This window comes from Chiloscyllium plagiosum, unplaced genomic scaffold (assembly GCF_037043375.1).
Source record: "Chiloscyllium plagiosum isolate Xiang-an unplaced genomic scaffold, Cpla_swu_hap1 HiC_scaffold_16, whole genome shotgun sequence".
Classification (NCBI taxonomy): Eukaryota; Metazoa; Chordata; class Chondrichthyes; order Orectolobiformes; family Hemiscylliidae; genus Chiloscyllium; species Chiloscyllium plagiosum.
In genome coordinates this window covers 47534988-47546387 of record NW_028270154.1, presented here as the reverse complement: position 1 = coordinate 47546387, position 11400 = coordinate 47534988, and positions in this window count along the sequence as shown.

Genomic DNA, 11400 nt, shown 5'->3' with positions numbered 1-11400 from the left:
ACATCAGAACTGTTGAGATCTTTCTAAATTATGTAATACAATTGCAGATCTATCTTGGTCTATGGCTCAAAGCCAAGGTTAGAGCTACTGGAAAATATTTCTTGCATCATTTAAAGCTTTTTTGTGATGTGATGTGACTGGTGGCGATTAATAGTCTAGACTTGGCTTAGTTGAGCGAATGTTTGCCTCTGAGTCAGAAGCACATGTGTTCAGGACCCAGGCCAGTGATTTTAGCAGAAAATCTAGACTGATACTTCAGTGTGGTACTGAGGGAGTGCTGCAGTATCTAAGGGGCCACTTATGTGATAAGACATCAAACTAAACCAAATCAAATCAGACCATCAGGACAAATCACTGTCAGTTTTTTTTTCTCATTGTTGGTTGTAGAACTTTGTATGCATATATTTGATTGGGCGTGATTTTATTGAGATTGCATAAGTGAGAAATGTGGCATACGGAGGTGATTTTTTAAAAAAATGAAATGTGAAATGGTGATTTCCTGATGGTGGAGGGAGATGCAGATTTAACAGCAGTAGCATGTGTGTGGCATGTTGAGACACATCATAGAATCATGGAATCCTTATAGTGTGGAAAGAAGCCATTCAGCCCATCAAGTATGCACCAAGCAAGAACATCCCATCCAAACCCAATCCCCCATCCTATTCCTGTAACCCTTGCTTGTCAGCTGCCTGTCTTGCATGGGTACAAATTTTAATACATTTGCATGCCATGAATTTGAATAGAAACTTTATTTAATCACATCCTACAACCAAGATAAAGTCAGTGGTACTGAAGAGTCTTATTGGCACACAATTCACATGCATAGCAGTTTTCCTCATTTAACTTTCTGGCACAAAGGAGGGGATAGTGAGAATGGCAATTTACAAGGAGACATGGGAACAGCAAGGTGAGTCAAGAGTGAATCAATTTCAGTGAAGTGGGTCAAGTACACAAAGAAATAGAAGAGGCAGGGGTCTAGCCTTCTGAGTATGGAGGACTGGGGTTTGAGGGGAGTGTGGTGATGTCCTTCACACTGCAAAGCAGAGCAGACCAACTGAGCCTATAAGTTCAAATATGTCCCCCAGAGTAGCATGTATATGTTGGACATCAAAATCAACATTCAACAAAAAATAAACAAAAACACACAGCATTGTTTATGCTACAATACAGGATATGCCCTAACAAACCTGTAGCATCTATGCACGTCAACCACAAAGGGTAACAATATTATTAGCCTAAACAAGTCTCAACAAATAGGAAAACATATAAACAATGTGAAACTAATATATTATGAAATAATTACAAGTAGATTGGAAAACTGCAAATGTGTTATTCGAGACAAGAGAAAGAAAGCAAGGAATTATAGGCAAGTTAGTCAAATAGTTGTTATAGACAATTAGCTACAATCTGTGTTTAAGGACTTATTAAGAAACTTAGAAAATCATAATGTGATCAGGGAGAGTTAACATAGTTTTGTGAAAGAAAATTATGCTTAATTTATTTATTACAGCAATTTATTACAGAGGATAAATGGGAACCTGTAAGTTTGGTATATCTGTGACATTTCATAAAAGACCACATCAAATTTTACTAGAGAAAATATAGTGTAAATGGGAACTTATTAGTATGGGTAAAGGGTTGGTTAGCCAACAGGAAGCAGTCTGTAGGGGAAAACAGGTCGTTTTTGGGTTGACAAGCTGTAATTAGTGGAGTGCCGCGGGGAATCAGTCTTGGAGTTGTTTACAATTTATATTCATGACAAGCACATGGGAACCAAATGTATGGCAGATAAACTTGCTAATCATACAAAGGTATGTAGTAAAGTAATTTTTCAAGAGAAGGTAAGGATATAAGTAATTTAAGTGAGTAGGCCAAAATGTGGCAGATTACATTTTAATCTGGAAAATGTAATCTTGTGCACTTTCCCAGGAAGAATAGAAAATTAGCATATAATTTAAATGCAGAGACATTGCAGAATGATGAGGTACTCAGGGTCTCAGTATCCTGGTACAGAAATCACAAAAAGTCCATTTGGAAGTACAGCAAATAATTAGGAAGAAAAACAGAATGTTGGCATTTATTGCAAGGGGGATGAAAGTAAGAATAGGGAGATTTTACTCCAGTTCCAAAGAGCTTTGGTGATACTTCATTTGGAGAACAGTATACAATTTAGTCCTCCTTTTTGTTAAAAGGATATAATTGCTTTCAAGCCAGTTCAAAGAAAGTTGTTTTGATTTCCTAGGATGAAGAGCTTATTTTAGGGACAAAGATCAAACAGGTAGAGCCTTTAGCCACTGGAGCTGAAAGCCATCATTTCTGTCATTTCCAGCGAGATGCCACTACCAGACACATATTCCCCTCCCCCTCCCTTCTCAGCCTTCTGCAGGGACCATTGCCTTTGGGACATCCTGGTCCACTCTTCCTTCACTCTCAACACACCCCCCACCTCCACAGCCCCACAGTGCTTTCCCCTGCAACTGCAGAAGGTGTTTGCCTCCTCCCTCCTCAGTGTCTGGGGGCCTGAGCACACTTTCCAAGTGGGGCAGTACTTTGCCTGCCCTTCACACAATCTGGTCCACTGCATTTGCTACTCACGGTGTGTTTCCTCTGCATTGGGGAGGCGAGGCATGGACTGTGTCACTGCTTCACAGAGCATCTACCTTCTGCCTGCAAAAAAGGACCCTGGGCTTCCGGTTGCCTGCCACTTCAGTGCATCACCCCGGCCCTGGCCAGTATGTCTCTCTCAGGCGTACTGCAGTGCTCCAGCAAGGGCCAGTGTGGACTGGAAGAGCAACCCCTCATTGTCCTCTTCGGGACCCTACAGCCTTCTGCATTCAGTGTTGGGTTCGATGGCTTTGGGGCTTGGGCTCTCCCATGTCCTTGCCTCTGCCCCCATGCACCAGGCTTTGTTGTCATGTTGTCTGCTGTTGCACGCAGCCCATTGTTGCCCACTGGTGGTCCCCATTGATGGCTATTCAATCATCTATCCAGGTTGTTGTCCACTCTTTTGTCTGTCCAACTGTTCTTCTTGGTTATGTTGCAGCTATACAGGATGTTGGTTAGACCATTTTTAGAACATTGTGTGCAATTCTGGTCTCTGTCCTATTGGAAGGATGTAGTTAAACTTGAAAACATTTACAATATATTACCAGGGTTGGAGAATTTGTGCTGTCGGTAGAGGTTGAATAGACTGGAGCTGTTTTTCCTGGAGTGTCGGAGGCTGAGGGCTGACCTTATAGAGATTTATAAAATCATGAGGGGCATGAATAGGATAAATAGACAAGGTATTTTCCCTGGAGTGGGGGAGTCTAGAACCAGAGGGCATAGATTTAGGTTGAAAGGGGAAAGATATAAAAGGAACCTAATGGGCAACTTTTTCACGCAAATGGTGGTACATGTATGGAATGAGCTGCCAGAGGGAGCGGTGGAGGCTGGTACAAATACACCATTTAAAAGGCATCTGGAAGGGTATATGAATAGGAAGAGTTTGAAGGGATATGGACCGGGTGATGACAAGTGGGAGTGGATTACGTTGGGATATCTGGTCAGCATGGATGAGTTGGACTGAAGGATCTGTTTCGTATTGTACATCTCTATGACTCTATGACTTTATGAGTAAGAAGTGACCTTATTGAAACATACAAGATCCCAAGGAGATTTGACAGCACCTAAGAACATGCTTCCTCTTGCAGGAGAGACTTGAACTAAAAAGGACACAGTTTAAGAATACTTTTAAGATAAAAATTAGAAGTTTTTTTTCTCACACAGGATTGTTAGACTGTACAATTCTTTTCCCCAGAAAACCTTGGAGGTTGAGACATTGAATTTATTCAAGGTGGTGTTAAATGTGTTTTTGAATGGAAAGGGAGTCAAGGGTTACAAGAGGCCAACAGGAAAGTGGAATTGTGACCACACCCAGATAAGGCATTATTTTATTAAATGGAAAAACAGGCTGAATGGAACAAATGGCCAACTCTGATTCCAAATCTGATACTCCTGAGTAATTTAATTTTGAAAAGCACCCATGCTATCTTTGTGCTCTGAGGTCTTATATTAATGGCAATGGAGTTTGGCCAGAAAGTTGCGGCTGTCATGGTGTGCCTGCTTGTTGAATCAAGAAGCTTTTTACAGCCCACTATAAAAATCTTTGTCACAGTACCTCATGCTTTCTATCATAAAAGATTTATTTTTACTTGGCTTCATTAACACTTGTCATTGCTCTTCTAAGGAAGCTCCTTTGTTTTGGAGTTTGAGGTTTATGAAAAGATTCAATGCTAATTTGAGGTATCAGGGATGATCCATCTTTATCTGCTACAAAATTATCCAGATACCTCAGAAATATTACAGAGGTATCCTTGCAGAGAAAGTTGAGGCTGCAACGTGTATCCCCCACCTACTTAGATGCCAGAAATAATTGTTATAATTAAAGTTAATTGTGAAGAATCCAGAGATCAGTTCACAGACAATACATGACAAGTATTTTGTTATGAAAGGGAGAAAAGTGAAACAACTACTTACATTTCATATCTAAGTAAACTTAAATAGGATGAGATAGATACAGTCCACAGTACATTAGTCAAGTCGATTAAAAGTTTACTTCACAAAAGATCAGTGGGAGGCAACCGAAAAATAATTTTATATGATATAGAACAAATTTATGCCACTAAGAAGCAAGAAGGCTATTTGCACAAAAAGCCAGCCATGGATGACAAAAATGTGAGGAATAAGATAAATTAATACTTATAGCACACAACATACAATGCATAGTACAAATGTCAGCAACTGAGAGGAATGCAAGGAAAAACAGTAAGTAATAAACTAGTGAGAGCTAGAAAAAGAGAGTATGTAAATAAACTTGAAAGAGTTATCAAAATTAACAATTTGTTTTTGATGTTAGGATATAGAGATTGCTCAGGAACAGCAAAACCCTTGAAAACTGGTAATAATCATATCATCAATGAAACAAAAAAAGGAGACATGTTGAATAATTTGTGCTAGTATTTACACAAAAATATAGGATATAGGAGCTGGAATTGGCCTTTTCACCCTTTGGGCCTTGTTCACCTGTGTCTGCACAACTTTCTGCTGCCGACGTTGCTGACCACCTCATTCACACTAAACTCTTTGGACACAGAGGCCAGCAGAACAAAAGAGATGTTGAAGGATGCAGAATAATCTTGATAGCAAGACCTGGTGGTTTCATCAGGCAACACTGGGGCACTTATGTCTGGATTTCTCTGACAGAAGCAAGTGAATGCTTGAACTTCCAAGATTCAGAGGAGGGCAGGCCATCAATGGATTATTCTAAGAAGAGTTATCTGATAACCTCTGTGTGATTCCTCCTTGGGCTGTATGCCTCCTGGCAACACCATGTCTCCTTGTAAGGAAAGTGTACCTGAAGTACATGCCATACCTTCGGTCCTGAAGACCAATAGGTGTGGGTGATGAAGTGCGAGGTGTGGGCATGTCTCTAGCAGACTCTGAGGGTGTTTGAACCTAGCCTTCCATGGCAGCCGCCAACCTGTCTGTGGAGGCAACAAATCAGTTGCATAAGTTGCTGCTCTGCTCAGCTTCTAGGAAACGAGAGCCATTTCCTCCCACATTCCTGTCTGCTGCTTCTGTTCCTCTCTGTGAATCCCCACTGAAGGGTCAGTATCTGAGCTAGTGGAAAGTGTAGGAGGCGGCCTTACTGAGGCTTCTTCTGAGCCCCCGTACTCTCAAATTCTGTAATTTAGCATGTTTTCTCAATTCTAATCTGGAAAAATACTCATCCAAGTGCCAATGTCAGAGTTGATGGAGGAGTCAGGAGGTACCCAATGCTTTGTCTCCACAGTTATGGTACAATTGGAGGCATCGTATTAACTATGGTGATGGCAGCAGCCAGAACGATGGCACCACGACTGGCTTTGTTACATAGCAGGGAGGATCAAAGTGCAGTCGAGCAGTCATAATAGGGAATCCTATAGTCAGGGACACTGATATGCATTTCTATTACCACAAGCAAGACTCCAGGCCAATGTACTGCCTCCCTGATGGCAGGGTCAACCATGTCTCTGACTGGGCATGGGACATTCTCAAAAGGGAGGATGAGCAACCAGAGGCCATGGTACATATTGGAACTGACAACGTAGGCAGAAAGAGTGATGAGATCCTGCAAAAAGGGAGTTCAGGCATTTAGATACATTTGAAAGCAGGACTTGTAGGGCTATAACCTCAAAATTGTTTCCTGTGCCACATGCCCATGGAAGGCTCAGAATAGGAAGATAATACAGTTAAATAAATGGTTAAAGAGCTGCTTTAGGAAAGAGGCCACGCGTGTCATAGAGATGTCTTCTGCTGGGTATAACCAGTACTGTTGCTCCAGTATATAATGTGTGGGACTGCAGCTGAGAAGCTTATCTGGCAGAGTAAGTGCACTGGGGAGCTATCTCAACACAGGAGCTCTTCTATTTTCTCCATGACATGCCACCAGCCCCCACCATTGATTGATTGTCTCCAGACTGACAAAACTGGGACAAAAATTGTGGCGTGGGAAATACACAGCAGGTCAGGCAGCATTCAAGGAGCAGGAGAGTTGACGTATCAGACATAAGCCATTCATGAGACAGAACAGGGGGCCCTGCCTGCCAGTTTATGGGACAATTAAGAGAACTGATGAGAGAGAGAGAAGTGGCTATTAAAAGTCACTCTCTTGCCTTCAAACTGTTGTCTTCGCACAACTTCCACATTGCAAACCCTTCAAAATGACAACTTTACGATGATCTCAGTCAATATGACTGCATTTTAAAGTGGTTGCTGCCCTCCAACTGTCTTCAGGTGGGGTAGGACACCTTGATTGAGGGACCTGATTGGTCATGGATCCTGCTAGTTAACACGTAAGTGTCTGAGTGGTAATTGATCAAGTGGGATTGCTTGCTGGTGGGTTTGCAGGGTATTTTGACTATAAGGACACCAGGATCCAGAAATAGATGGCAAACCCTGGTCATTAACATTGATTATTTGGCTTGCCATGAATACATTCAGTCCTGCTTAGTTATTCCAACATTTTCTGTATTCATTTCTAGCTTTGATCATGATCCAGGGACCTAAAGTAATGACCTGCAGAGAATTACTCCACCACCATTTGAGAACTTAAAATCTATTAATTAAATTGAATCTGGAATGAAAAGTTAGATATTAATAAGAGAGACCTTAAAATGTCAATTAAAAAAGAATAAATCTGGTTTGCTAATGTCCTTACAGAAAGTATTCTGCTGGCATTCCCAGTCTGTTCTATGTGTTACTCAGGCCCACAGTAATGTGGCCAACTCTTAACTAGCCTCTGAAATGGCCTGGAAACTTGTGTTACAGAAGGCAGATCACCATTTCTCAAGGCAACTAAGGATAAGCAATTAATGCAGCTCATATCAATGACTCCCATATTACAAAAAAGGAAATTGCACATGTCATTTTGTAATTTAAGAAAGGCGAGAGGGGAAACCAAAGAATCATAAACCAGTCGGCTTAGCATCTGTTGTCAGGAATTTTTAGAATCTATAATTGGGGTTGAGTTACCGAATACTTTGAAAATATTCAGTGGACCAGAGATTTGTAAAAGTTGGCTCATGCCTGTAGAATCGTATTGATATTTTGAAGAGTTGGCTGAAGTAGTAAACTGGAAAATATGCGATTTTTGAGAAGATTTGTAGCTCAGGTTAAGGTTCAGGTTGTAAGTTAGCTCACTGAGCTGACAGGTTTGTTTTCAGACATTTCATCACCATGCTCAGTAGCTTCATCGGTGATAGTGTGGCTAGAGTTTCTGGGCTTGTTGTGTCTACTCGTTTGGGTTTGTTGTTTAAGAATCGGTGGACTGTGTTTATTGGGTCTAGATTAGAGTGGTGCTGGAAAAGCACAGCAGGTCAGGCAGCATCTGAGGAGCAAGAAAATCAATGTTTCAGGCAAAAGCCCTTCATCAGGAATCCTGGTTTCCAGCGTCTGCAGCGAATCTAGACTCTGGTTTCTAGCATCTACAGCCTCAGATGCTGCCTGACCTGCTGTGCTTTTCCAGCACCACTCTAATCTAGACTCTGGTTTCCAGCATCTGCAGTCCTTGTTTTTACCAGTGTGTTTATTGGGTACCCATTCTTCTTGAATACACTGTCTAGGTATTTTTCTTCTGCTGCTCGTAGATTCTGGGTGCTGCATTATGTTGTGGCCCATTTAAATAATGTCCTGATGCAGTGCCATTTGTGGGTATTGGGATGATTGCTTCTGTAGTACCTGGTCTGTGTGCGTTGCTTTCCTGTAGATGCTGGTCTGCAGTTCTCCATTAACTGTTTGTTCCACTGTGACATTTAGGAAATGGAGTCTGTTACTGTTCTCTTCTTTTGTGAAATTTATGCCAGTAAGAATGTTGTTGTTGATGTTGTAGGTTTCCTCTAATTTGTTCCATTTTGTGATGACAAAAGTGTCATCCTCACAATGGACACAAAGTTTGGACTGGATTGATCCAATTTGGACAAACATTTTGATTGGATAACTCTAGCCACACAATCACACATCAAAGGCATCTCGGAGATGACTACCAGACTACTCTGACCCCTTGGCATCATGGTAGCCCACAAACCTACCAACACCCTGAAACAGCTACTTATGAACCTAAAGGACCCTATACCAACAACCAGCAAAATGAATGTCATTTACAAAATACCATGCAATGACTGTAACAAACACTACATCTGACAGACAGGCAGAAAACTAGCCACCAGGATACACGAACACCAACTAGCCACCAAAAGACATGACCCACTATCATTAGTATCCTTACATACAGATAAAGAAGGACACCACCAAAACACCCACCCTAGGACAGGCTTAGCAGAGATACGGGAATTCCTAGATGCCTGGCATTCAAACTGAAACTCCATGAATAAACACATCGATTTGGACTCCACTTACTCTGAGAAAAAGAACCAGCAATTATATCACCACCTTAAGAGACCAAAAACACATAAATAGAAAGCGGGACAGAATACCAGCGCTTCACTGGAGGCTCACTGATGATGTTACCGAGCATGGTGATGAAACATCGGAAAACAAACCTGCCAGCTAAGTGAGCAAACTTACAACTTGAACTGGAGAACATCTATACGTTGTACTCAGATAAATTTTCAGGCTGTATTTTATTACAATTCCTCTACAGACTGAGAAGATACCATTGAGTGATATAAGAATCATACAATATATCATGTTTTATGACTTTAACTGCAAAGAACAAACCGAAATCAACACTAACTAAATTTTATTTATTCAAATAAATACACAAAAGTGTAGGGAACTTATTCTAGTTCCATTTCTGGTCAACACTAAATCCAGGATGTTGATAGTGGAGGATTTGGCAGTAGTAATTCTGTTGAATGTCAAAGGACAATAGTTGGATTCTATCTTGTTGGAGATGATCATTGCTTAACGCTTATATGGTGTAAATTGCTAAATGTCCTGAAGCTGAAATGACTGACACTCAACAACCACAGCTATCTTCCTTTATGCCACACATGACTCCAATCACTTGAGAGTTTTTCTCCTGGTTGCTTCAGCTTTGATAGGGCTCCTTGATGCCACACTCAGTCAAATGAGGCCTTGATGTCAAGGGCAGTCACTCTCACCTCACCTCTGAAATTCAGCAATTTTCTCCATGTTTGAAACCAAGAAGTAATGAGGTCAGGAACTGAATGCCTAGACAGAACTCAAATTGACTATCAATGAGCAGATTATTGCTGAAGAAGTGCTGTGTGATAGTTGATGTCACATTCCTACCACTTTACTGATGATTACAAGTATACTGGCAATGTAGTAATTGGCCAGGTTGGATTTGTCCTGCTGGACATAGCTGGGCAAATTTTCACATTGATGCTAGTGTAGCTCTGCTGGAACAAATTGGCCAGGGGCATTCCAAGTTCCGGAGCACAAATCTTCAGTATTATTGCTGGAATAGTGTCAGGGCCAATAGCCTTTGAAATATCCAAAACTTAGAAAAGTGTCTGAAAGTGCCAAATGAGTAACCTGAAAAACTTAGAAAAACTTAAACATTTCTTATTATCACATGGAGTGAATGGAATTTGGTGAAGACAAACTGTGATGCCAGGGCTCTTTGGCTGAGATGAAGTAGAACAAAAAACATTGCCTCTAAGCTGCAGTGCTACTCATAAGTACAGCAACTTCAAGATTCTGGGGACTGCAACCATGGTATTGAGTTCCAGTTCTGAATGTCACTGCCACACACAGACTTGGAGGTACACACGCAGCCGGAAAGTAAATTAGAGAGAATGCTGATCATCAATCTGCCACTTCTGGCAAAAGGCTTTTGAAAACCCTTCGGCGTTACCTTTTACACATACATACTGGGTTTCTCATCATTAAGGTTGGGAATATTGGTAGTCCTGGAGATAGTGAGGACTGCAGATGCTAAAAAGTCCAGAGTCAATAAAATGTGGAGCTGGAAAAAGCACAGCAGGTCAGGCAGCATCAAAAGAGCAGGAGAGTCAACATTTCGGACAAATCCTTCATCAAGATTCAATTTTAGTAGGCCAGCATTTTTTAGTGAATTATTTAATTGTCCACCACCTTTCATGAAAGTATGTGACATGACTGCAGAGCTGCTGGTTGTGGAATTGCTTAGCTCTGTCTATCATTTGCTGCTGAGGTAGGAGATGGCACAGGGCAGGGTAACACTAGGCACACAGACACTCAAGATGGCCGCTGAGCCATAAGGTGACCACTTGACACACAAGATGGCCGTCAGACCACAATATGGGGAGAGATAACAGACACTGCCTGGGGCCACCAGATTGCCAGCACAATGCACTCACAACCAAGTTGATTAGTTTAAGGCGGGTGGGAGAGAGAATACACATGAGTAACATAAACTGCCTGCCGAAGTGTCTGGGTCCAGCCAACACCTTTGATAGAAATGCTAACTGTTTGAAATGGACTCAATACAAAGTGCTAATAGCCAGGGTTGCAGTAATCGTCTTTCTCAGGGAGACTGATTAGCACCCATTACTATAGCAATGGATATTGAAACTGACAATGTCTGCACTGAAACTGACAACGACCGCACTGAAATTAACAAAGACTGCGCTGGAACTGACAATGACTTCATCAAAACTATCAACGATTCTGCAATGTTTTCAACAAACAAACTATGTTACAGAGACAATAACCTCATCACTGACCTATTATATCACAAAATGTATACAAGTATCTTGACATGTGCTCCAGGTTGAGAGAAAACTCGCAGCTAACCACTGTACTGTTGGTGTCTTTCTCTCCCTAGAGCTCTAGTATTTCCTGTGTAATAAACTCTGTCGTTGAACCCCGACTCTGACTCCGAGGCTGGTAATTTTCCTACAACAATTGGAG